A 24,093-nucleotide genomic window follows, 5' to 3' on the forward strand; every position below is an offset into this window, starting at 1 on the left:
CCAGTTTGATAGTAATTGAAGAATTTACTTTTAAATCCTATCCATAAACCTCACAGAACTCAAAGTAATATGACTTCTATTGATGTTATGTGACATGGTTTGTGCCACTAGACTTTTAGGGTTACATAATAAATGTTTCATTATAAACCGGAAATTCAGGCTGAGCTTCAGCATGGCAAAGCCCATTGGGTCCATAGCCTAAGACTATGTTTTGGTTAAAGCTATATCTAAAAAGTAATCTTCTTAGTAATTTGAAATTACAGAGGGAAAGTATAGTAGCAGTTTCAAGCTTCTATAATTAACACAAAAATACTTCCTTTTCTTAAATTTATATTTGATAGATTATCCTCTTTGTGGGCAACCATGTTGAATTATTTTAGAGCAAAATATTAAAAATGATTGGCCTATCATTCAGAAGACCAGTCTAGTAGACATTCATGGTATTTTTTTCAATAAAAATTCAATATTGAATTTTAGCAGCTATTTTTTTTCATATAGCATGTGAACCTTGAAGTTATAGTAAGATTTACAGCATCAGATCAATAATATAAGTTTAAAAATTACCTTAGTAGTAGAAATTGTCCCAACTAATTAATAATAATAAAATAATGGTAATAATATAATACAAATAACTCCAAATACTGGGGTATTCAGATTATTGAAGATACCTTTAAACTTCTTCCTTTCCAGGAAATATTGCACATAGATGAATTGCCATTGATTAATGCTTTGATTTTGTTTCGGGAAAGTGCTGTTTTATAGCCAGTATTTCTGGGAATAATGTACTATATTAGTTCTAATACTACCTAGTAATTATACAGCTCATCAAAGCACTGAAGAGTTTTAGCAAAATCCATGAATAATTATGTTCAGCCAAGCTTTAAAGTTAACAATCGTTAATACTATTGTGTTTAAAAGATAAAATGTAAGAGCTCCAAATCAGCTAATACAGGCTACACTGGCTCTTTCAAAAATATTTTGAAATGCAAAGGTAAGCCTAACATAACATCATTTATTTATTTTCTACAAATCTTAGAGTATATATTCCTAAGGTCTTAAGTTATTGTGTGATGTTACAGTGTTACCATATATTATGTTACATTGCATGTTATGATATGTGCCACATGACCTAAGCACAATGGGAAAAGTTAAGAATAAAGTGTACTAACTACGAATTTACATGCTTTGGGGTATTTTTACAACTTTACTGTAACTAAAATGATCTGGAGGCTAAAGAGCAGCTCTGACAGAACACAGGCTTTGATTCAGAAATGTATCCTTGTAATCAAGATAGCGTGTTCTTAACTTTATGAATCTCCTTAATTCCCATGGGATTTATGCATGCTGGAGTGTCTTATTGAGTTGTGGTCTTTTGTAGTAAGAAGTAAAACACATACTAATATCTTTAATTTGTAACAATATTATTTTATAGTCAATAACATTCTGGACTAAAATGTTTAAGTGGGAACAATACTAGTTGATAAAATGTTTAGGTCACCTTCCTTATCAAACATAGCAAATCCTCTATATTCTCTTCCTCTGCTTTTTTTGGTCCCAATCTGTGATATAGTATTGCTGTAGAGTATTAAATATCTGCAGCATTCCACCTAGTTATAGTTTGTAAAACATGTTGAGTATCTTTCCAGAAGACAAATGCTGTATAAATGTAAGATATTTTATTTAATAAATATATATTTTGTGATTGTGAAAGCTATACTATGCTTGTATAGCAGTAAAATAGCCTATTGAGATCTATTTATGTAATGGGGAGAAGGGAAGCCACACAAATGAATAAAGTATGCATAGAATAGTTTTTTGTAGAAACCTTATCTACATGTCAGGCCTGAAGTTCTTATTTAGGCAAATTTCTGTAGAAGTTTTTCTTTAGGAATGGGCCCAGCAATTTAAGTTAGCACATTCTGGGGTTTGTCACTCCCCTTGATAAACTGTTCAGCTGGTGACAAGCAGGTTTTGGATCCTGCCTATTTAGTGAGCCACCCAGCCCCACCTGAGTTTGGGTTTTGTCAGCTATTGGCTTGACCAAAAGGGATAGCTTTGTGTGACTGCAGGAAATAAAAAACTCTATTATGTTGGTAAATATTTCCTCTTCATAGTTTTGTACTTTAAGGTGAAATTACTTTCAGGATGATTGTAGTTCAGAGCTGTTATCATGATATTTCTCAGGGAGCTGGGAAACAGATTAATTTTCATATGTGTGGGTTGCCACAAAGTGGGCAGTGAGTATAGCCTCATATTGACAGAACAACTGTCATTTGGGTGGCTTTAATTGTGGCAGGTAGAGCTCACCCTTAATGTGGGAATCTGCCATGATAATAATGTCATCAGAGAGAAGCATTTGGGGGCATGTTTAGGATTTATAGACACTGTTGTGTAAAATTGACTGGTCCTTTTGTGGTTTACTTTTAAGACAACCTGTAATAAAGTTGTGACCTTTTCCAAGAAAGCTACCATATTATGTCATAACAACAGTATATGTTGGGATAATGCTATGGTAGTATGTGTGTTACACATTATTATATTTAGAAAAACATGACAACACAGGTGATACTATAAGCCTTAAGTAGGGAAAATGGCAAGATATAAGGCTGAAAGAAAAGTAAATGTCTGACACCCATAGTTTTGGGTGGCATCTCACAATCACTGTACTGTGCAACATTTTATTGTTTTCATTGAGCTATAAAATAGGTTATACTTACTTGGCTTGGAATTTTCCATGACTAATTAGATTCTAATATTGGGCTCTGAGCTGATATAGCACCTAAGCACATGCCTAGTTTTAAAGACATAATTAAGTCCTAATGACATACACTCAAATGGTTTGCTGAATTGGATACTTCATGAGTACAAGTTTTTGTTAATATAAAATACTAACTAGTTAACAGTATGCATTACTCCTCATTTTTAATGTTATGTCTGGCACTACAGAATTGAGTTGAAATCTGAACCATAATTTGCTGGAATCAGTTCTAAATCCTGGTAGTATATTTTTAAAAAAAATATTTACAATATGATAAAGGTCATGGGGCAAGTTATAGCACACTCCCAATACTTAATTGTAATGAAAGAATGCTGTATAATTGAAAATCATGACAAATAATTTTAGATAACTAGTTCTATAATGGTTTCTATGTCCTTTCATATCACTGATATTGCAAAGTATTGAACAAAATAGCCATTGTCAAAAAGAATATTAGCTGTATATTTGAAGCCAAATATTCAGAGTTGCTACCATTCACTTTCTTGTGTGTAAGTTCTTGAAAGGTTATAATGATGAATGATCAGTCCTGCAGTGGAAGTTGAAGTCACTCAGCACACTGAAGGACTGGGTCCAAAGTGAACAGTTATTGGGATAATGTTAATGCTTCTTTTGAAGTCAATATAGTGCCATTATGAATCTCACTAAGGAAACCCCTTTTTAAGCAAAATCAATGGGAGTTTGTGTACTACATATATTGAAATTTGGTATTTCTAGAGGTATAGAAAAACAAGTATTATGTTAATATCTAACTGGAATGATCCATAGTATAATTGTAGCTGTATTGGCCTCAGGATATTAGAGAGACAAGATGGGTGAGGTAACACCTTTATTGGACCAACTTCTGTTGGTTAGAGAGCTCGGAAGCATGTCTCTGTCACCAACAGAAGTTGGTCCAATTAAAGATATTACCTCACCCACCTTGTCTCTTGAATTATCTACAGCAGATTCAGTATATATTATTTTGTGTAATATAAAAATTAAGTATTTTAGTATTTTACTATTTTATGTATCTACATTTCAACTTTAACACATAAGAATTTTAGAATGAAAAAAGTAAAGTCAAAGATTCTCTTTGAATCTTGTCCAGTCTTCAACAGGAGAATTGCAATGGGAGAAGCTATAATTAGTTCCCCATTGGTTCAAAATCTAGCAGGGAATGTCCTCCTTTGAACCAGTGGTGTCAGAGATAGATGTATTAGCTGACATATAGCATATTAAGCATTTTAGTGTGGGAAATTTCACAAGTAAAATGAGGAGGAATATTTAAATTAAACAATTTCAGGCTTTTTGTAAGCTCAAAAACATGGTCTACATCAGTAGGTCTCCAATAAACTAGCTCAGAGAATCCCTGATGTCTGTTCATATGGGATACCTGCGAATTGTGTTATGTACATGTTCTTAGGGATTTGATTTAATATCAGGTAATGGGGAACTTAAGTTTGTCAGGTTTGCACTAAGATTAGGACTGTTCTCTAGAAGATGTCAAAATCCAGATAGGAAATTAGGATGGCATCCTCTTTCCTACTGGATTAAGGTTAGGATTCACAGGTTAAAGTAAAAATGGCTTTAAAATGTCCTTATCTTCACACCAAACTGAACAGAAACCACCACAAAAACCTGACTGCCATCCTCGAATCAGTGTGCTATTACTTGCCCCATGAGATCATGTAATATGGTCCTGTGATGGAGGGCCCGGTTGGCCCAATGTGAGGTTGATACACTCCACCACCTAGTTGTCAGGATTCCCTCTTAGATCAGGTAATTGCAGTACAGTGGGCTCCAGACCCCTGGCAGGGCCAAGCAAACAAACAGTCAGTAGCCCCCTGAGTCTCCGGGCTGGGGCCAACAACAACAGTTGGAGTTCTGGCCCTCTGGGTAGGACGGAACAGTGGTCAGCCTGCAGCCCCCGGCCAAGGCTGGGCAAACAATTAGTCGATAGCCCTAAGCCTTCTGGCTATGGCAGGCAGTAGTAGTTGGGGTTCTGGCCGTCTAGGTAAGACAGAACAGCAATCAGCGCATAGCCCCTGAGTGGGGCAGGGCAAACAATTAGTCTGTAGCCCCTGAGCCTCTTGGCTGGGGCAGGCAGTTGCAGTTGGGGTTCTGGCTCTCTGGGCAGGGCAGGCCAAACAAACAGTCTATAACCCCTAAACCTCCTGGCTGTGGCAGACAGTAGCAATTGGGCAATCAGCCTCTGGAGCAGGGCAGAACAGTTATCAGCCTGTGGTCCCTGATCCCCCCAGGCTGGGACTGAGAGCAAACAGCAGCCACTCCTAGTGGTCTCTGGGATGTGGTACGGGAACACGGCCCCTTCTGTTCCAATGGGTTCTGACCCAGGGCCCTGTGAAGCTGGGGACTTCCCCGCTAAGGATTTAGGCATCGGCTTCTACTACAGCCCCTGGGTCACTTCTTACCATAAGTTGCGTCCTGGGCATCTCTTTGGCTGGCGGCGGCTTGGTGTCCCCATCAGTCTCTGCAGTCAGCGAGTTGCCCGTAACATAGTCTGAATCCATGGGCTCTGCTGCTTGGAGCATCACCGGCCCCTCTGGAGAAACCTGCAATACACGTACTTCCTCCTCCGCAGCCAGCCCCAGCTAGGCTGGGCGCTTTCCTTTTATCTGTCTCTTCCACCTGGAGCATGCACAGCAGGGGAAAGGGGATGTGGCCTCCTGGGCACACAATGATTTGTCTGTCCCCGTTGGCCCAGTGCAGGGTTGGTATATCCTGTCACAGGCCCAAACAGAAAAAAGAAAGCAGTGGCTTTTATCTCATCATCACTAGCAGATGAAATTCCCCACAGAGGGAGATCAGTTCACTTAAAATCATCATTCCATATTTTTAAAATCTGGAGGTCACATTCTTTCCCTGATACAATAATTCCTTAGTGAGGTAGTGTAACCTTCAGTTGGCATTACGGATGCTATTCTTATCATAATATACCTATATGAAGCCACAATATAGGGGAAAGGAACACAAAGAGTCAGGAAGAATGGATCAGGAGAGAGAGGGAGGCAAGGCAATTTCAGTGAACTTTATGCTTAAATCCTAACCCAGCAAAGCACTTAAGCATGTGAATAGTTCCATTGATATTAAATGGGACTAATCACATGTTTAAAGTTAATCACATGCTTCAATGTTTTTCTGGACTTGGTCTTACTGAGTCACTCCTCAATCTATAACTACAAAATTGTACATCTAGAACTTAGTCCTGACAGTTTCTGAGCACTCCAGCAAAGCACTTCAGCACCAGCTTAAAGTTAAGCACATGCTGGAGTGCTTTCTTGGATCTCAGCCAGAGTGCTCAACACTTAGTAGGCTCTTGTCCTAAAAGAGAGAGGTCTGCTCAATCATCCAGCCAGGTTCAGAGATTAGATATTTTCAAGATTTATTAGCCTAGGAAAAATTACTGAGGAATAGCCCTAAGGCATTATTCTCCCACTCCCATCAATGACACAGCTATGGATTAGTAGAATTGTTTGTAATAGTTAATAAAATATTTGATTCTTCAACAACTGGTAAATTCCAAGTGGTCAAAACATAGGTCTATCTATCTCTGTTTTGTAGAATATGTTTACTACATGATGACAAATGAAAAGGTTTTAAGGAGAATGAAATTGAAACGTACTAGATATTTTTGTGTGTGTGCGCAATGGACATAAACAAAAAATATTTCCACATGCCGTACTTTATAAACAATCCTAAACTATGTTTTTTGCATTTTAAAAATCCTATATTTGTTCATTTTAATCACTCTCCTTTAATTTTATTTCTTAAAAATTCTTGTTTTGCTCTTTTATGGGAAAAACATCTTTTCACTGAAATTCAAGTCAATTATTTATGATTTATATGCCATGTAAATGTTGTAAAGGTTAAAGCTTTGAATTGGTGACAAATTAGCTTTCATTACATGCTTTAGTTGCATCCTGACAAAATTCTGGTCTCTGTATCAGGTAGATATCCAAATTCAATTTTCTGTTCATCACTCAGATTAAATGTTACAAATCACACTAAACATGGTACAAAGGTACAATAAATGTTGAAGTCTCATGCTCTCCAAGCATTAGGACATATTTGTTTACATTAGTATATCAACTTGAGCAGCTTACCTTTATTTAAATTGAATAGGGGTTGTGGAGGGAGGACTATAGCAGCCGACAAAGCATGGTGACCCAGCTTGTCACCCAGTGACCTGTGAGAAGGAAATAATGAACTGTGAGTAGCTGTCATCTTAACTGTTCCTGACAGTTTGGCTATGGGCACATCTGTGCTAGTTGCATGGAAAGGCCTTTGTTGTTTTCCCACTAGTGACTTCGCAGACCGCTGTGGGGTTTGCTAGCTGCCCCGCTCCTACACTTCCCCTCCCTTTTTAGTAGGGAGAGCAGCTGCCACTGACAGGGCTGACATTTCTTTTAATGATTTACTTGGCATTTATTCCATTAAAAAGCAAAAATCAAATAAAAAATATTAGAACTTTTGGTTATTGTGATTTTACTGCATGTTTTCATGTAGGATCTTGCTGCAAATACATCTTTATATCTATGTTTTGCCTTATCTGCATAATCAACTGCTTTATTTGTGTGCTCAGTATTTACTGGCAATCTTCTTCCCTAATACTTTGTCCTATTTAATGATTATTAAGTCACTAATGAAGCCTTGTTAGTGTTTAACGTTAATATTTTTAGATCATTCAGAGTATCCTTTGACATGTATTTAGAGATAAAATAGGCTCCTGTTCCTGGTTAAAAATTTTGCTGTGACTGTTTTTTGTTTAAGCTAATTCAATCTGACAGGAAACAGCTATTTCTGCTTCTGGACTAACCATAGTATCCCAAGTTTTTTTTTGGGAAAACAGTGCCAAAACCAAACAAATCTTAGGTAATTTAGCCTAAAATACTAGCATATGAGCATTTTCAACTAGGAGACTGTTTTAAATACAATACTGCTACTGCTTCTTTACAAATAGAGTTCTTAACAGTTGATTTGCAAAAGGTAATTGTTACAAAAAAGGTCGTTACTTGCGGAAAAGGAATGATGCTGACACAGTGACGCATAATACGTAAGGTATCCACTTTAACAGAGTATAAATGTTGTTCCTGTTGAATCTGTTTAACATACTTGGAGTGGGTAGTTACAAAATGCATTCCAGGAGCTGAATTTTTAAAAGGTTTTATTAATGCTACAAGTGCAGTATACAGGAGTTGAAATAGTCTCTTCTCACTATTGGTGCTAAATATTTGCATGTTTTGGCATGTTTTGTTGTCTTTTCATGTTCTCTGCCAAATTTTGGTTTCTCCAATTAGTTAATTGTTCATCAACAAAGACTTCACCAAGGTTTTAATCAGGCCAATAAGAAAACATAGGTATGTAAAAAGTACTTCTGAGATAATGTAACAATTACAATATCAATATATAATACGTGCACATAGGTTGAAATTCTCTTCACTCATGTAAACGCTCCAGTAATTGGACTTAATGTTGGTCAGATGGTAGGGTTGAGGTGTGGAACTGGGGAAGTAAAATCCACATCCCAACCCAGGGCCAGGGCATAGTGTTACAGCTCAGTCTCCTTGAGGGCTGTTACATCAGCCTGCAGTTTGTGCTAGAATAGTGGCCTCTATCCACTTGTGTGGGGTGTTAGTCATTACATGTACTACATAATCACAGATCCCATGGCTCTAGTGCCATCCTCTGTTCTGGCCTACACAGAGCTTATGTAGAAACCTATTATGGGGAACAGGGGATGTGCAGGCCCCTTGCACAGCTGCTGTGCAGCAAGACATGCATAGTGCAGAGTGCCTTTTAGGTGCCTTTGAACCCAGGTGTCAGAGAGTCATATAATTTTAGGCCAGAAGGGACCACCAGATTATCTAGTCTGATCTCCTGTATATCACAGGCCACCAACACCGCCCAGCACTTGCACACTAAACCCAATACTCAAAATTAGACCAAAGTATTATAGCCAACAGGAGAGGCGATATGTGCCACAGGAATAGAATAGGAGGAACCAATGTGCACCAGTGCCTAAGGCCCTCACAATGGCAGGGAAATGATTAAGTGAGATATACCCAGACAATCCTGGCAAATGATTTCACTCACCTGTAATAAACACATGCAATTTACACACACACACACACGTAATACAGCATTTTTATTATTATTGCGGTAGTTCTTAGGCTCCTACCAAGATTAGCTTCCCAGTGTGCTGGGCACTGTACGTTCACCTAAAGAAGACAGGCATAGAGAGGAGAAGTGACCTTCCCAACTCATATAGCAGGTCAGGGGCAGAGCCAGGAATGAACCTTGGTGTCCTGACTCTCAGTCCAGTGTCCTCTCCACTAGATCACACTGCCCACTAAGTTAATACACTTCTTGAACCAAATCTTTTTTGCTAGAATAGAATAGCCAGGAAATATGTAGACTGTTCACACTCAAACACACACCACTCAGCTCAAAAACAGTTTCTGAAGTAAAAGTGAATATATTGACAAGGAACTAAAATGGTAAATTATTTTTTCCCTGATTGCAGTTGGGGCTGCTGTGCAGCAAAGAGCTATTTTCAGACATCAGTCTATTACTTCTACCAACAACAAATGCTAATAAAAGTATAAAAAAACATAAATACTGACTGAAATCATGGAGAGGACTGTTTTATTTACATAAATGTGCATCAAGTAGTAGAACTTTGCTTAGCTTTTGCAAACCATAGTGTTTGATTTATTCCCCATTCAGTATATTTCACTGAGTAAATGGAGTGCTTTCAGTATTTCATAAAAATATTTGTGAAAAATAGCTCTTTTGCATGCTACAAAGTAGTAGAGAAAGAGGGTAGCCCTTTTGAAGAGAAGGATATTACTGCTCCTATATGCACTGTTCATGTTTAGTTTTTTTCAAGACATTACTTTTCTTGTGATTTTTAATAACTCCCTATTTTGTTATCATGAGGATTTTAGTAAACTCAAAAAATGTAGGTTCCTGCTTCTCTGCTAGGGTTCTAGATTGGGATTTAGTGGCATTCAAATCTCTGCCTACCTATGTGCCTGCAGTGGAGGAGAGCCCATTAGTCCCCTGGCTGACTGAGTTGTCCCTCCTTCTGAGGAAGCTTTAATGTGAGCTGCCAGTCTTTATTCGGGGGGCTGGGAGGACAGGGAGTGGGGTGGATTTTGTTTGATTGGATGAGTTGGATTGCCTTTATGGGTGTCAGAGTTTGGTTACCATGTTTGTGCTGTGGTAGTAACAGGCTTCTAGGATGTTCTAGTTCTAGCTAATTACAAAATGTGAGTTTGGGAAGGAATTTCTAGAATGTCTAGTAGGTTATGGTGATTTTTTCTTAGCACTTGATTTTGTCATTAGTGGTATATCTCTGTTTCGAGTTTAGTCAGATGGGATTGAGGAATATTTATTGTTTTTGCCACAGTTTGAGTGGCAGGAGTCCTTGGTTGTGATACTTTTTGTTTAATGTTTATCTGAAAATGGAGCACAGAGCCAGGAGCTGAGTAGGGACTATTAGGATGAGTGGAAGAACTTTACAATTTGGCCAAATTGAAGTCACACATCATGTAGGAATAAATCTTCTCTCAAGGAATGACTTGCTGATGGATTTTCATTGGGGACCACATCCTTTTTTTTTTGTTTCAGGGCTCTGTAATGATTTATTCACATCCAGGCCTGAATGGACCTATTATTAAAACAAGAAATGACTGCTTTTGCAAGGTTTTCTGGTATGGTGTTGTTTTGGCTTGTAAATCTATGGCACAAAAGTTCTAGTCAATATTGAAAAAAGTTAAAAATGATGGAGATTTTATTCACAAGCCACATCGAGATAGACTCAAAGAACTCTTATTATCACCCTACTAAGCACTTACTGTCTTGAGGAAACATTGGAGTCAAGCAATCCTTATTAACTTTATCCCTGTGTAAAACATTTGATGATTGATAACTTATTTCTAAAGTTAAATTCTCAAAGAAGGTGACAGCAACCAAACTTTTTACAGCAACTATGATGGTGCGCCAATCAGGCTGGCTTCAGTCGAGGGATGTAAAATATTAATAAGTCAATTTTAAAGTATTGTACCTCTTGTTATGAACTCAAAATATGAAAATTTTCAAAGATCAGTTCATAGGGTACACATTTTTGAAGCAAAAGGAGCCTATTTCTAGGTAAATATACCTAGTTTTTTACATAAAATGTCAACTTTCCCTTTTTTCCAAGTGTTTTCAATGCAAATATAGCTATTTTGCCAAATTGTGAACAGAGTGAAATCTGCGGGGTTGTAAAAACCTAAAATGAAATTACAAGGATTCTTGTGCAGAATTCAACATATTACAGTTGTAAGTTTTACAAAGCTGAACTCTACATTCTTCAGGCCAACATTTGTCCTTAGATAAAAGAATCTAAGAACAGCCAAACTAGCTCAGACCAAAGATCCATCTTGCCCAGTATCCTGTCTTCCGACAGTGGCCAATGGCAGGTGCCCCAGAGGGAATGAATAGAACAGGTAATCATCAAGTGTGCATCCCCTGTCATCCATTCTCAGCTTCTGGCAAACAGAGGCAGGGGACACCATCCCTAGCTAATAGACATTGATGGCCCTATCCTCCATGAATTTATCTAGTTCTTTTTTGAACGCAGTTATACTTTTGGCCTTCACAACATGCTCTGACAAGGAGTTCCACAGGTTGACTGTGCGTTGTGTGAAAAAATACTTCCTTTGTTTGTTTTAAACCTGCTGCCTATTAATTTCATTTGGTGGCCCCTAGTTCTTGTGTCATGAGAAGGAGTAAATAACACTTCCTTATTTACTTTCGCCACACCAGTCATGATTTTATAGACCTCTATCATATCCCCCTTTAGTGTCTCTTTTCCAAGCTGCAAAGTCCCATTCTTATTAATCTCTCCTCATGTGACAGCCGTTCCATACCTCTAATAATTTTTGTTGCCCTTTTCTGAACCTTTTCCAATTCCAGTAGATCTTTTTTGAGATGAGGTGAACGCATCTGCATGCAGTATTCAAGATGTGGGCGTATCATGGATTTGTAGAGAGGCAATATGATATTTTCTGTTTTATTATCTATCCCTTTTCATTTATCAACATTGAATTTCATCTGCCATTTTGTTGCCCAGTCACCCAGTTTTGAGAGATCCTTTTCAAGCTCTTTGCAGTTTGCCTGGGACTTAACTACAGTATCTTGAGCAGTTTTGTATCATCTGCAAATTTTCCCACCTCACTGTTTACCCCTTTTTCCAGATCATTTATGAATATGTTAAATAGGACTGGGCCCAGTACTGACTCCTGGGGGACACCACTATTTATCTCTTTCCATTCTGAAAACTGACCATTTATTCCTATCTGTTTTTTCCTATCTTTTAACCAAGTACCAATCCATGATAGAACCTTCCCTCTTATCCCATGACTACTTACTTTGCTTAAGAGCCTTTGGTGAGGGACCTTGTCAAAGGCCTTCTGAAAATCTAAATACACTATATCCACTGGATCCCCCATGTCCACATGCTTGTTGACCCCCTCAACGAATTCTAGTAGATCAGTGAGGCATGATTCCCTTTACAAAAACCATGTTGACTGTTTCCCAACAAATTATGTTCATCTATGTGCATGACAATTTTGTTCTTTACTATAGTTTCAACCAGTTTGCCTGGTACTGAAGTCAGGTTTACCAGCCTATAATTGCCGGGAGTACCTTTGGAACCCTTTTTAAAAATTGGCGTCACATTAGCTATCCTCCAGTCATTTGGCACAGAAGCTGATTTAAATGATAGTTTACACACTACAGTTAATAGTCCTGCAATTTCACATTTAAGCTCCTTCAGAACTCTGCGGTGAATACCATCTGGTCCTGGTGACTTATTACTGGTTAGTTTATCAGCTTGTTCCAAAACCTCCTCTAATGACACCTCAATCTGGGACAGTTCCTCAGATTTGTCACCTAAAAAGAATGGCTCAGATTTGAGAATCTCCCTCAGATCCTCAACCGTCAAGACCAATGCAAAGAATTCATTTAGTTTCTCCGCAATGGCCTTATCATCTTGAGTGCTCCTTTAGCATCTCGATCATCCAGTGGCCCCACTGGTTGTTTAGCAGGCTTCCTGCTTCTGATATATTTTAAAAAATTTTTGCTATTACTTTTTGAGTCTTTGGCTAGCTGTTCTTCAAATTCTTTTTTGGCCCTCCTAATTACATTTTTACACTTTATATGCTCCTTTCTATTTTCCTCACTAGGATTTAACTTCCAATTTTTAAAGGATGCCTTTTTGCCTCTCACTCCTTCTTTTACTTTGTTGTTTAACCATGGTGGCTCTTTCTTGGTTCTCTTACTATGTTTTTTAATTTGGGGTATATATTTAGGTTGAGCCTCTATTATGGTGTCTTTAAAACGTTTCCATGCAGCTTGATGGGATTTTACTTTTGGTGTTGTACAATTTAATTTCTGTTTAACTAACCTCCTCATTTTTGTGTAGTTCCCCTTTCTGAAATTAAATGCTACAGTGCTGGGCCGCTGTGGTGTTTTCCCCACCACAGGGATGTGTGAAGCTTCTGTTGATTTAAAGGATTCGGTCCTATATTTTTAATCCATCTTTTTTCTATTTTTATCTTCTTGTTAAAGTACTAATCCATTTGTTCAGCAGATTCTAATACTGGGAGTAGAAAAAGGAAATAGACAGAACCAATTCACATGTAAGATTCACCCCTTTAGAAATCTGTAAAATAAACCAAGAATAAAAATTGTCTCATATCTTATTAAAACGTTTACTTTTTTTTTCTAGCATCATAGTACAATTTTACAAGTCTCAGACCAAGAACAAAGCAAATCTATTAAAGCCATAGACAGGGCTCATAGATGCATTCTCAGTGGATTCCTAAACACCTTAATTTATGCAAAATATGTTTACTTATGATTTTTCTTGCAAATTAACATAAACAAATACTTGGGAAATGTGAGGCTATTTCAGTCATTAATTTCAGGTACCCAAAAGACATCTATCTTAATCTAATTTCATGTATTTATAAGGTGTTTATCACTCTGGTACCTAAGCATAAGAAATGAATGAGTTAAAAGAATGAGCTTTGAATGAATGCAGCAGGAAATGAGACACAGACAATATAACTGGTATAAATGAAGGTCTTAGCTTTTATTTGATGCTGAATACATTAGAACTGGGAAGACAACAAGGATTCTTAATCAACTAAAGCCTGACAGTACAAATTGGGCCTATGTGGTAAATCTTATTGACCAGCATAAATCGGGGGAGATGCTGCCAGCCACTTCCAGTCACCATGGCCCAGGACTAAACCCACTGTTAAAATCTTACACTAAACCCTTCTCCTCACAAGTGAGCTTAAGGGCTCACATAAGTGATAGCCCAGTCTGCACTTAACTTAAAACCCTGTTAGGTGCCAGTCAAACTTCAGGACCTAAGCTATCTCTTTTCTCAGAATGGTACTTGGGATTAAAATAAATAAATGGATCCTTTGACTAAAAGTAGCATGCTGGCCACACATCAAAAGTCATAGGAGTAGTACATCTCCATATTAATAGTAAAGCCAAGCCTATTGAATGTTTTGAGTAAGGTGAAAAACCTCTGTTGCTTGGCCAGTCAGCATCAGAGAAATTTCCTTCTGAACCCATAACAGACCTAAACAATCCAGAAAACCTGGCAATACCAGAAAATGAACACCTGCAGCCAGCATAAAAAATAAAAGGCATAAATGAGAGGAAGACAGAGTAAAGCTTCAGGCCAAAGGATAAGATCACTTGTCTAGAGCTGCTGCTAAGCTGTAAGAAAGAGAGGGCAGTCTCCAACCAGCTACCTGCACTGTCTGAAAGCAGACCAGTGGCAGCGGTGAGATAATGAGGGTAAAAGGACCCACCCCTACCTGAGGGGCTGATAGGCAACATATAGAGTGGGCAGCAACCAATCAGCCCCTTTGTAGCCCCAAAACTGGTCAATGGCAATGGTAGGGCAGTGATAAGTGGATGCCCAGGAAATGGGGGAGTCCTTCCTTTAGCAAGAACTGCAGGGTGTTCATCGCCTTTCATCTCATCTAAATCCACTATCCCCACCCAAGACAACCAGGGTCAGGGAGGAGAACATTCTAAACCACTTACAATTTATTTTGAAAAGCTTCAGATAACAGTGGAGATATCAGATGATTAGAGAACAGCAAATGTGGTACTAATTTTTAAACCGAGAGAGGAATAAGCTTGGATAGTAATTGTAAAGAAGTCTAACTTCTTTTTTTAGTAAAATAAAAAAAGTGTTCAACAAAAGATTACAAAACATATAGAAGATAATGGTATCATGAGTAACAAGCACAGTGTTTTTATGAAGGACAAATTGTGTCAGGCAAGTTTGACTGCTCTTTTAGATAGAATTTCAAGTGAATGGATAGAGTGAATGGAATGCAGTAAATGTTATATTGTTAGATTTTAGAGTAGCATTTGGCACAGTGTCTCATGAAAGCCTTCTGTCAAACTTAATTCATATTATCTTGGATATGAACACTGTCCCAGGACATGTTAACAAATTCTTTATTTTAAACTACATCAAATGGAGAAAGGAAAAAAATAAAATAAGACAACAGACAATTTCAGAATTTGTTTCAGGATCTCTTTGAAAGTGACACAAAGTCATTACTGTAAGACTACCAGATAAAATATAAAAAAAATTTGTTATATACCCACTCCTTCCAAGGGATACTGCCTGGACAGTCTGGCTCCTTCTAGGCCTCTGTCTGGTCTGAGAGACGTATACTATTTATACACACCCATCTTTCCCAACAGGCTTTGCTACATGTAAATAGCAATGCATCAAGTTATTGGGATGCAGTTAGTGGATTACCTCATTATCAGAAATATATATACAAATCTAGGGAGCTGAGAGAATAGCATGCAAAAAATGTTGGGTTGGAAGTGTTGAATTATGAGGAAAGATTGAAAGCACTAAATATGTACAGTGTACAGATGACTAAAGGAAGTAAGAGAATAGTCTACAAACACTTAAGATATGTAAACTTCAAAAAGTAGGAGGACCTATTTACAGTGGTTCAAAGAGGTAGAACTAGGGTAAATGAATACAATTTGGGAAAGTAAAAATGTAGCCTGAATAATAGGAAAAACTTTCTGACAATGAGATATATTAGACGGAGGATTAGTTACATGTTCCCATCTTAAAGGAGTTGTGCTTTATGCTGCAGATGACTGTGCGCTCTATCAAGCAGTATTTTACTGATCAGATAATTTTTCCTACATGATCAGATGTATACATTTGCTGACTGCATATCTCTGGAATGCATAGCACAATAATTTTATGTGAGGAATTTGGCTGACCGTGGTTTTTAGTATATTTTTCAAGTAGAACAGACAGAACTCTTTTAGGCTGCCTCTGATAACCATGGAAACCTTAACTTTGAGCTGTATGTTGTACACCATTTTGCATCAACAACAACAAATAATCATCTTTAATGTGAAATGGAGACGAACAGATTGGTTTCATAATGTAGTAGTGTGAGGGAAGTGTCTCCAAAGAGAATACTCATTCCAATAGTTCCAATGCTAACAAGTGGCCTTAAGGCTTTGTACCATCCTCCTCCCCTCCCCCCGCATTGGTAACCATTGATAGTTCCTTCCATCGCCCTTCGATTTTGTGTACAAACGCAATGGCTAAGATAAAGTAACAAACAAACAAACAAAAATCCCCCTAGAAGAGAGTTTTCAGAGACCAGAATATTAGCTTTGTATGGTGTTGGAGAGCAACTCCAGACTCCAGCAACAATATTAGCAATTAATTTGTAATTGTGTGTTGCCCTCTGCTCTTCTAGCCATCTGCAGATGATGAAATGGTTGTGAACAGCAAGAAACAGGGAGGGAAACCAATGACAGATTGAGATTTCCGTCCTTGCTATGCATGATCTGTTCTCTTCCATTCATATTCATAGAACCATAGAATTAGAGATTAGGTTAGCTAGTCCATCTTCCAGCCATTGCAGGATTGTTTCCTGCACTGTATTTTTTCTAGTGCATTGCCAGTTTTAAAGGATTCAAGCAATGGAGTTCCATGGTTAAATAATCCTCACTATTAGGAATATTTTTCTGACATTCAGCCAAAAAATGTCTTTTGCTCAATTTCCTCCCATCACTCCTTTTTGTACCACACTGGAACACCCTGAATAATTTTCTTTTTCTCTCCTGGGTTTGCACCTTTTAAATATCGTAGACAAATATTTATCCCACTTGAGTTAATGCTGAAGTTATATATGTTTTATTCTACTAATTCTTTCCTTTTAAGTCAATCATTTTTCTTGTTTTATTCTGAACTTCCTCCCAATTTATTTCCAAAACTGAAGGTGTCCTGAATTATATGCAGAAGTTATGCCAGTGCTTTACAGAAAAAAATGATCACCTTCCTAGTAAATAATGTGTGCCCCTTATCATTTTATGCACCCCAAATCATTGTCATAGGTTAGAATTTTCGAAAGCACCCAAGTTCCATTTTCAAAAGTAATTTAAGCACTTAGGAGCCTAAGTCCTGTTTACATTTGATGAGAATAAAGGTATGTCTACACTGCAATAAAAAACCTACGGCACAAAGTCTCAGAGCCCAGATCAGCTGACTTGGGCTCTTGGGGGTTCCGTCTGTAGGGCTATAAAATTGTAGTGTACACATTTCGGCTTGGGCTCTGAGACCCACAGGGCATCAGCTGCCTTTGCTACAATTTTATAGCTCTGCAGCCAGAGCCCCATGAGCTGGAGTCCGCTGATCTGAGCTCTGAGAGTCAGTGCCACAGGTTTTTTATCGCTTACCCTTAAGCTCCTAAGTGTCTAAATCGGTTTTGAAAATGGAACTTAGGCTCACACACCATATAGGCACTTTTGAAAATTTGACCATATATCTCATTGCTTTTAAATGCATTTCTTATTGCTTTTGAAAACTGTATCCCAAGTCCCTTTGTAATGTATCTCTCTCATCGCTATTTTTGCAATTCCTTCTAATTTAGTATCATCTATAAATATAGTTTGTCATGTTTATGTCTTCTTCCAGACTATCAAATGTGTTAAATAATAATAGGTGTGATATTGATCTCTGAAACATCTCCATTAGATACCTCTGCCCTGCAGAATAGCTTGAATTGTTTATTGTTGTCCTTTATTGTTACATTTTATTTATGGTTTTTATTATTATTATTGTTATTTATATTGCAGTAATACCTAGAAGACCCAATCTGGGATCAGGGACCTATTGTGTTAGGTGCTATGATTTTTATGTTATCAGGAATAATATTCTGTTTTTAATCTACAGTATATGTTTTCAGCACATTTGGTTTGCTTTCAACATAACTCCAACTAAAGATCACAATGAGGATGTGTTTTAGGTGCAGTCAGAAGGGAACTCTAAGTATGACTTACTGACTGCATTTGACAGTGTACCATGTAATGTTAGACTTGTTGGAGTGAGTCACAGTGAATATTACTCATTACATTTTTTCCAACAAAAACTGTTAGAGATAATGTAAAGTTGGCTGACAGGTTTGGGTATAAAGTTTTGATTGTTTGTAGAATTTGCCAATTTAAAATGTGTAGTTTAAAGATTCCAGGATTTTCCTGTCTCACACAACTCTGCAACTCACAAATAAATTTACATTCTTGAAATACTGATTCCATTTAGTTTTCAGATTTTGCTGTTCTTCTACAGTTCAGTCAAAGTTCTGAGAGAACAATAATTTTGATCTTTTCTTCTCTACTTCATTCCATATAATGCCTTAGAGTCTCTCTAAGGATGTTGGAGTTTCACGTGGGATGTCAAGATTTCTTGATATTATTGACCCAACTTTTCCAGCTCACAGCTGTTCATAGTATATTCTCTGAGCTCTAGGAACAAGCTAGGTTAGATCATGCCTTTGGTTATATTGAGTTTTTCTTTATATTATTGTTAGACAATAACATTGAATCTAGAATTTAGCATGTGATAGTTAGCACCCATTTTAAACTATGGGAACCTAACAAAGATTTAGGTTAAAATATAGCTACAGGGCCAGACCTAAAAACAGATGAATGCTATCATTTGGGGAACTCATCATCTTGCAGGATCCAGCCCTAAAGATGAGCTCTCGAGAGTTACTCAGCATCTGGCAGGATCAGGCCCTTAAATTGCCAAGACAAAACTAACACAAGTATGTTCCATTTTGTTGTCATTTTGAAGCTATAGTATAGATAGCACATTTGCCAAGGCTCATGTCAGACTTGAGATACACAAACTGTGTATGTACCTGCAGCCCATCACATTTGCATGTGTAGGTAAGTGTTTGAGAATACAGATCGTATAGGTGTAATGCAGTTTTTCAGTTTGTGCATTCAGATCCAGGGTTTTATGGGAGCAGTAGGTGTATGCTCATTTTACATGACTTTTACCACTTAATGCAAATTGACTGAAATGTGTGTCTATTCAAGGCAGCCAGAGGGACGTTTTCAAAATGTCACAATGGCACTTGAAGATGAAGCACAAACTTCCCATGGAAATACACATAACATCAATTCAAAGTATAAAATGTAAATTCCCTGTTTTGTCTGTAATTCAGTTTTCATTGTCTCTCTGTGGATAGTTCAAATTGATCCTTACTTTGGCCTCATTTTTGCTGAAATCCATATTTTCATAATTTATCATTTCCTGCCTCAGCTATTGCAGTTCCCTCTTTTATGGTCATTCTAACTTTCTCCTCCTCAGATTTCCAGGAATTCACAATGCTGAAACCATATTACTCTGCATTCCAAAAAGGAGGACTGACACCCTCATTGGGTCATAATCAATCACTGACTCAACTTTATGATTTCTCTCTTGGTTTTCACAAGTCTCTATGAATTTGCACACTCTATTTCTCTGAGTTTATAGTATCTTAACTCCCTCAGACTAGTCCTCTTCTTTCTCCCTGTTGGAAGGGATTGCTCTTTCACTTATGCTTTGCTATCTATTGTGAGTTCTCTGTTTGAATTATTGATTGCTGTTTTTCCTCAAATCTCATCTTAAAATCTGCTTCTTTGCTTTAGCCTATTTTAATATTAAACACCAGTACTTTCTGTTTTGCCTACTGCTTATTTCCCCTCAACACTTATCAGCAAGAATGCTTACTTGCATGTTTACATTCTAGCTTTCTTTTTTCCTCCAGCTTTGTATTTCATTTGAGGAGATGATGTTCAGTAGCAACATATTACGACTCTTTCATACATGGTCAACACAAAAACTCTGAGCATTTTGAGCATCTAGCATTTTTAGATTTAATTTCTCTTTACTTGGCTTTTTATAAAGTACATTTTAAAAAAACCTGGAAAACCGGAGCACCAGCTCCTCAATAACCTGTTGCCAGTCCCCCCCAAAATTGAGGAAGTTAGGATCCAGAAACTTTGTGCTTGAGGCACATCTGGCACATTCTTAAAATGACAAAAACAAAAATATGACACCTTTGTGCTGACTCACACAAACTGAGCTTTCATTGAAGCTTGTCACATGATTTTTAATAAAACCAGCATTTTATATTGTAAAACACTGGTAACAACACATGACACTGACATCATAAAAGTGTTTCTTTTTGATGGACCTCTTTATGACAGAGATAGTAGATTAGCAGATGATAAGGCACATAGTCATATTTTATGCACTAATAGCAAATCCACATTAGATATTTTGTGAATTCTGCCAAGGTTATTTTTTAAAAGTACATGTATTTCTCAAGAAGAAGCTTTTCTTTTCTCATTGACTTTGCCAGAATGGACCTCAGTTTAATACTTCATCCAAAGAAGGCATCTCTGCTGCCCTCCCCCTACTAGCTCTGCACTGTTTTTAACATGAAGACTATTGTGGTTATTCCAATCCAGTTAAAATACTTCACAATAAATCTTGCAGTGCAAACATAATTAATCCATAATAAATACAGTGGAGGTTATTCAGAAAAATGCATAAAATTTGTGTCTTTGTATATGTTTGTGTGTGTATTATATTATTATAACCATTTCATTTATCAAGTTATTGGATGTTAATACAGATTTTTAAAACTAGTCCTGATGTGTTCTTTGGCAGGTACTCAGTTTGCCAATTCCTATAACTATATGGTGTTGTCACATGGTTTTTAATATTTCTGCAGCATGAAAACTGGTTGGGCCTGGACTGGTGGTATAGAAGCAGCCCAGTGTGCTACCATATGAAGCTATCGGTGTTCAGAACATGATTTCATCATTCACTCCTGAACCAGTTGGGACTAGGAGTTCTGTGGAGGCATCCTAGCCAATGCAGGAAGGAAGCACCTCTCATCTCTCAGCAGGAACTCCAGTCTGTTATAGAAGCAGGACCAATAGGTTTTCAAAGGAGCCTAGAGGAACAGTACTGAAAAAAGAAGGGGGTGGGGCATAAAAGGAAAAATATACATTTGCTCATGTTTTGAGGGAGATAGGAATCCTGGGAGCAAAAAAAAGAGGTTCAAAGAACTCCACTAGAGAAAACGAAATACAAAAACTGTCATGAGGGGAAATAATCTCTCTCTATATAAGTATAAAGTACTGTTGTGGTAATGTGTGTCTCTGTCTGAAAGCTGAATAACTATCAAACAGCTCTAGTATATCTAACTGTTTCTATCATAACCCTCTGGTTCCAGTTTTTCATAACTTTCTAAAAATTTTATTTTGAGGGCTGAAATTTTCAAGTCTTGTTCTCTGCCTCAAGGTGAATATTTCAGAAAAAAATAGACAAAAATGGTTTTGCCACTTCCATGTAGGAATGAAAGAAAAAATAATTTCTCCTGTATGAAAACAATGTTTGCGGTTTTTTTTAACAACTCTTGTGCAAAAGTGGCTTTGGCTTGAAAGCTGACTTTTAGCAAGGAGATAGGAAAACTACCTTTCTGAGTTGAAGTGATCATTGGTTTTGACTTGCTAAGTTATAAGCCTAACGTAAATTTTACTTCACACCCAGATAGTGTTTTTTTCAAAACAACAATAGCACTGTTTTAAATAGCTCTTTGCCAGTGTTCCAAAGCAAGGTGGTTTGCATTGCTTGTGTGTATTTTACAACTATGGCTGCATACTAAAATAACCTGGAAATTGTAGTTCAGGTTTGTAAATTGAATAAGGAAAGGTTCTGTAGGAGTTTTGGGAGTTCTACCTCATTTAGCATGCACTAACATGCTAAGTTATGTGCCTGATGCAAAAAAATTTTCCATGGCATTGAAAATGTGAGCCCTTCCTTCATTTGTATGGTGGACAGTGAATTTATTTATTTAGCTTGTACATAGTCATCTAGCCAAGCGATGGCATCTTCAGTGGTGTGATGCTGTTCTTCTAGGCCACCACTGACCATAGTCAGCAGGCATTCATCGACAATGTGCGTCGTCGTCTGTGTTGTGCCACAGCTGCACAAAGGGCTGTCACGAAAGCTCGAGTGATACTGGTTAGCTGCACAGAGACCTTATCCAGTCCAGAACCTATTCAATAGGGACCATTGGCGATGGGGCAGGTCAAAACCAGGTGGGCAGATTGTGGGGTCAGCAACGAGGGACTGGTTGGGGATTATAACAGATATCCCATTCCTCTCGCCGGAGCGTTTCCGCCCTAACATCCTGACATGGCGGATGAGACCATAATGGGCGACGTGACAGCATACGTGCAGCTGGTGGTTTAAAAAGGACATTGTGCAGTGGCAGGCTTGAGTTGGTGTGTACTTTCTCCAGTAACTTGCCAGTGGCAACCTCTCACCTGATATGGGGACGAGCAATATTGCTCAGAACTGGAAGTCATAGGAGTGGAGTCGGATGCAGGGTGCTGGAGATGCTGTGCATGGTGGCATGTAACTGCGTATCCACCAGTTTGGTGTGTGATGATCAGCTCCGTACTGTGCGCAATACTCCGCCACTGAATATGAGGTGGCAAGAGCCGACATCTGCAGAGTTGGAGCACAGGCATCCCATGACGAACCTGCCAGTTTGCTAAGAAGATTGTTACACGTCTTAACTTTAGCTACTGTCTTCTTCAGGTGGGCATGGTAACTCAGCGTGCGGTCTAAGGTCACACCTAGATAGAACGGTTCTACTTCATGCTTCACCTTCTGACCTTTCAGATAAACATTGAATTCTCGGGTTGCGCTAGCGTGATGAAGATGTAGCAAACTGGAGACTGTTTTTATGATGCATGACTGGAGGCGCCAAGTCTTAGAGTAGTCAGCTAACTTTACCATGTCTCGGTTTAAGGTGGCATGAAACGTCTGGGCCTGGGTACCGCAACAGTGAATGAGGCAGGGCTATTGAGGAACAAACCCTCTCCTCTCTTTTGTAGGTATGAAGTATGGATCCTGGTGGGCTCTGATGGGCATGAGGAGGGTAAGATTTGGAAGATAGTGCGGGGGATGTACAAGCTGTGCAGTGCAAAGTTCAACTCTTTAGTGGCTCTTGTATACTGGCTGGGGTGGGAAGGGCGGTTACAGGATTGGGGAGAGTGTAGGGTGACCTGATGCAATAAGATTCCTTTCATTTTTACAGCCCCTGAAAAGGGACCACATTAAGGCTTTGGGGATACTGCAGTGAGATGGGATGTACTGGCCCTTTAAGGCTGCTAAGGAACTCTCTTGGGACTCCATTACATAAGTATATCTAAGGTTGCTAAAAAGATTGATGATACAGTATAATATTATATTACTTGAAAAATAGTATGTGATTATGTAAGTAAAATGTCTGGGGTAAACTTATCACAGACATAACTTCATTGAGCCCTTTATCATAATATAAGTTGGAAGAGCTAAGGCTGTGCATGCAACTGACCCTAGAATTTCCTAACTTCTGATTGTTCAGTTGCATAGACATATTGTTTTCCAGTATTCTTGTTATAGTTTTGTTTTGATGAAATGTATATTATATAATATACATTCCTTTAATCATTAACAGTTAATTTTCAGCTTATAAAGTGGTATGGCTAAATATTATGGGCCTCATTATTGGCCCTTCTGTGGCTGCTTTGTGCTGCTGTGGTGGTGTGAAACAGCTACAAAGTTGTGGATCTGATCACCCTGAGGATTCTCCTGAGTTTGCGGAATCCTTGCTGCTGTGGGCATTTTGGTGAATGCTGTTCTAATTACACTGAGCATCACCCCAGCTGCCTTTGTTCTGCCTATGTTCTTCTCCTGAGTACAGCTCAGGGCCTAGGTCTTCACAGTGAAATCGACAAGTGAAAAATAAGATGGAGTGGGGTAAGGGCCCTCAAAAGGTTAGATGTCTTTATGTCAAACTAACTGGAGAAAACTTTGGGCCAGATTCTGGGTCCCATTCTGCTTC

The 24,093-nt window shown here is 38.1% G+C and overlaps 1 protein-coding gene across 1 annotated transcript in view; it reads left to right on the top strand.

Moving 5' to 3' along the window:
* DCDC1 (doublecortin domain containing 1) overlaps positions 1-24,093 on the top strand; it is a 411,407-nt gene that overhangs the window by 254,196 nt on the left and 133,118 nt on the right. The window lies entirely within an intron of this gene.

This window comes from Eretmochelys imbricata, chromosome 6, assembly GCF_965152235.1.
Source record: "Eretmochelys imbricata isolate rEreImb1 chromosome 6, rEreImb1.hap1, whole genome shotgun sequence".
NCBI lineage: Eukaryota > Metazoa > Chordata > Testudines > Cheloniidae > Eretmochelys > Eretmochelys imbricata.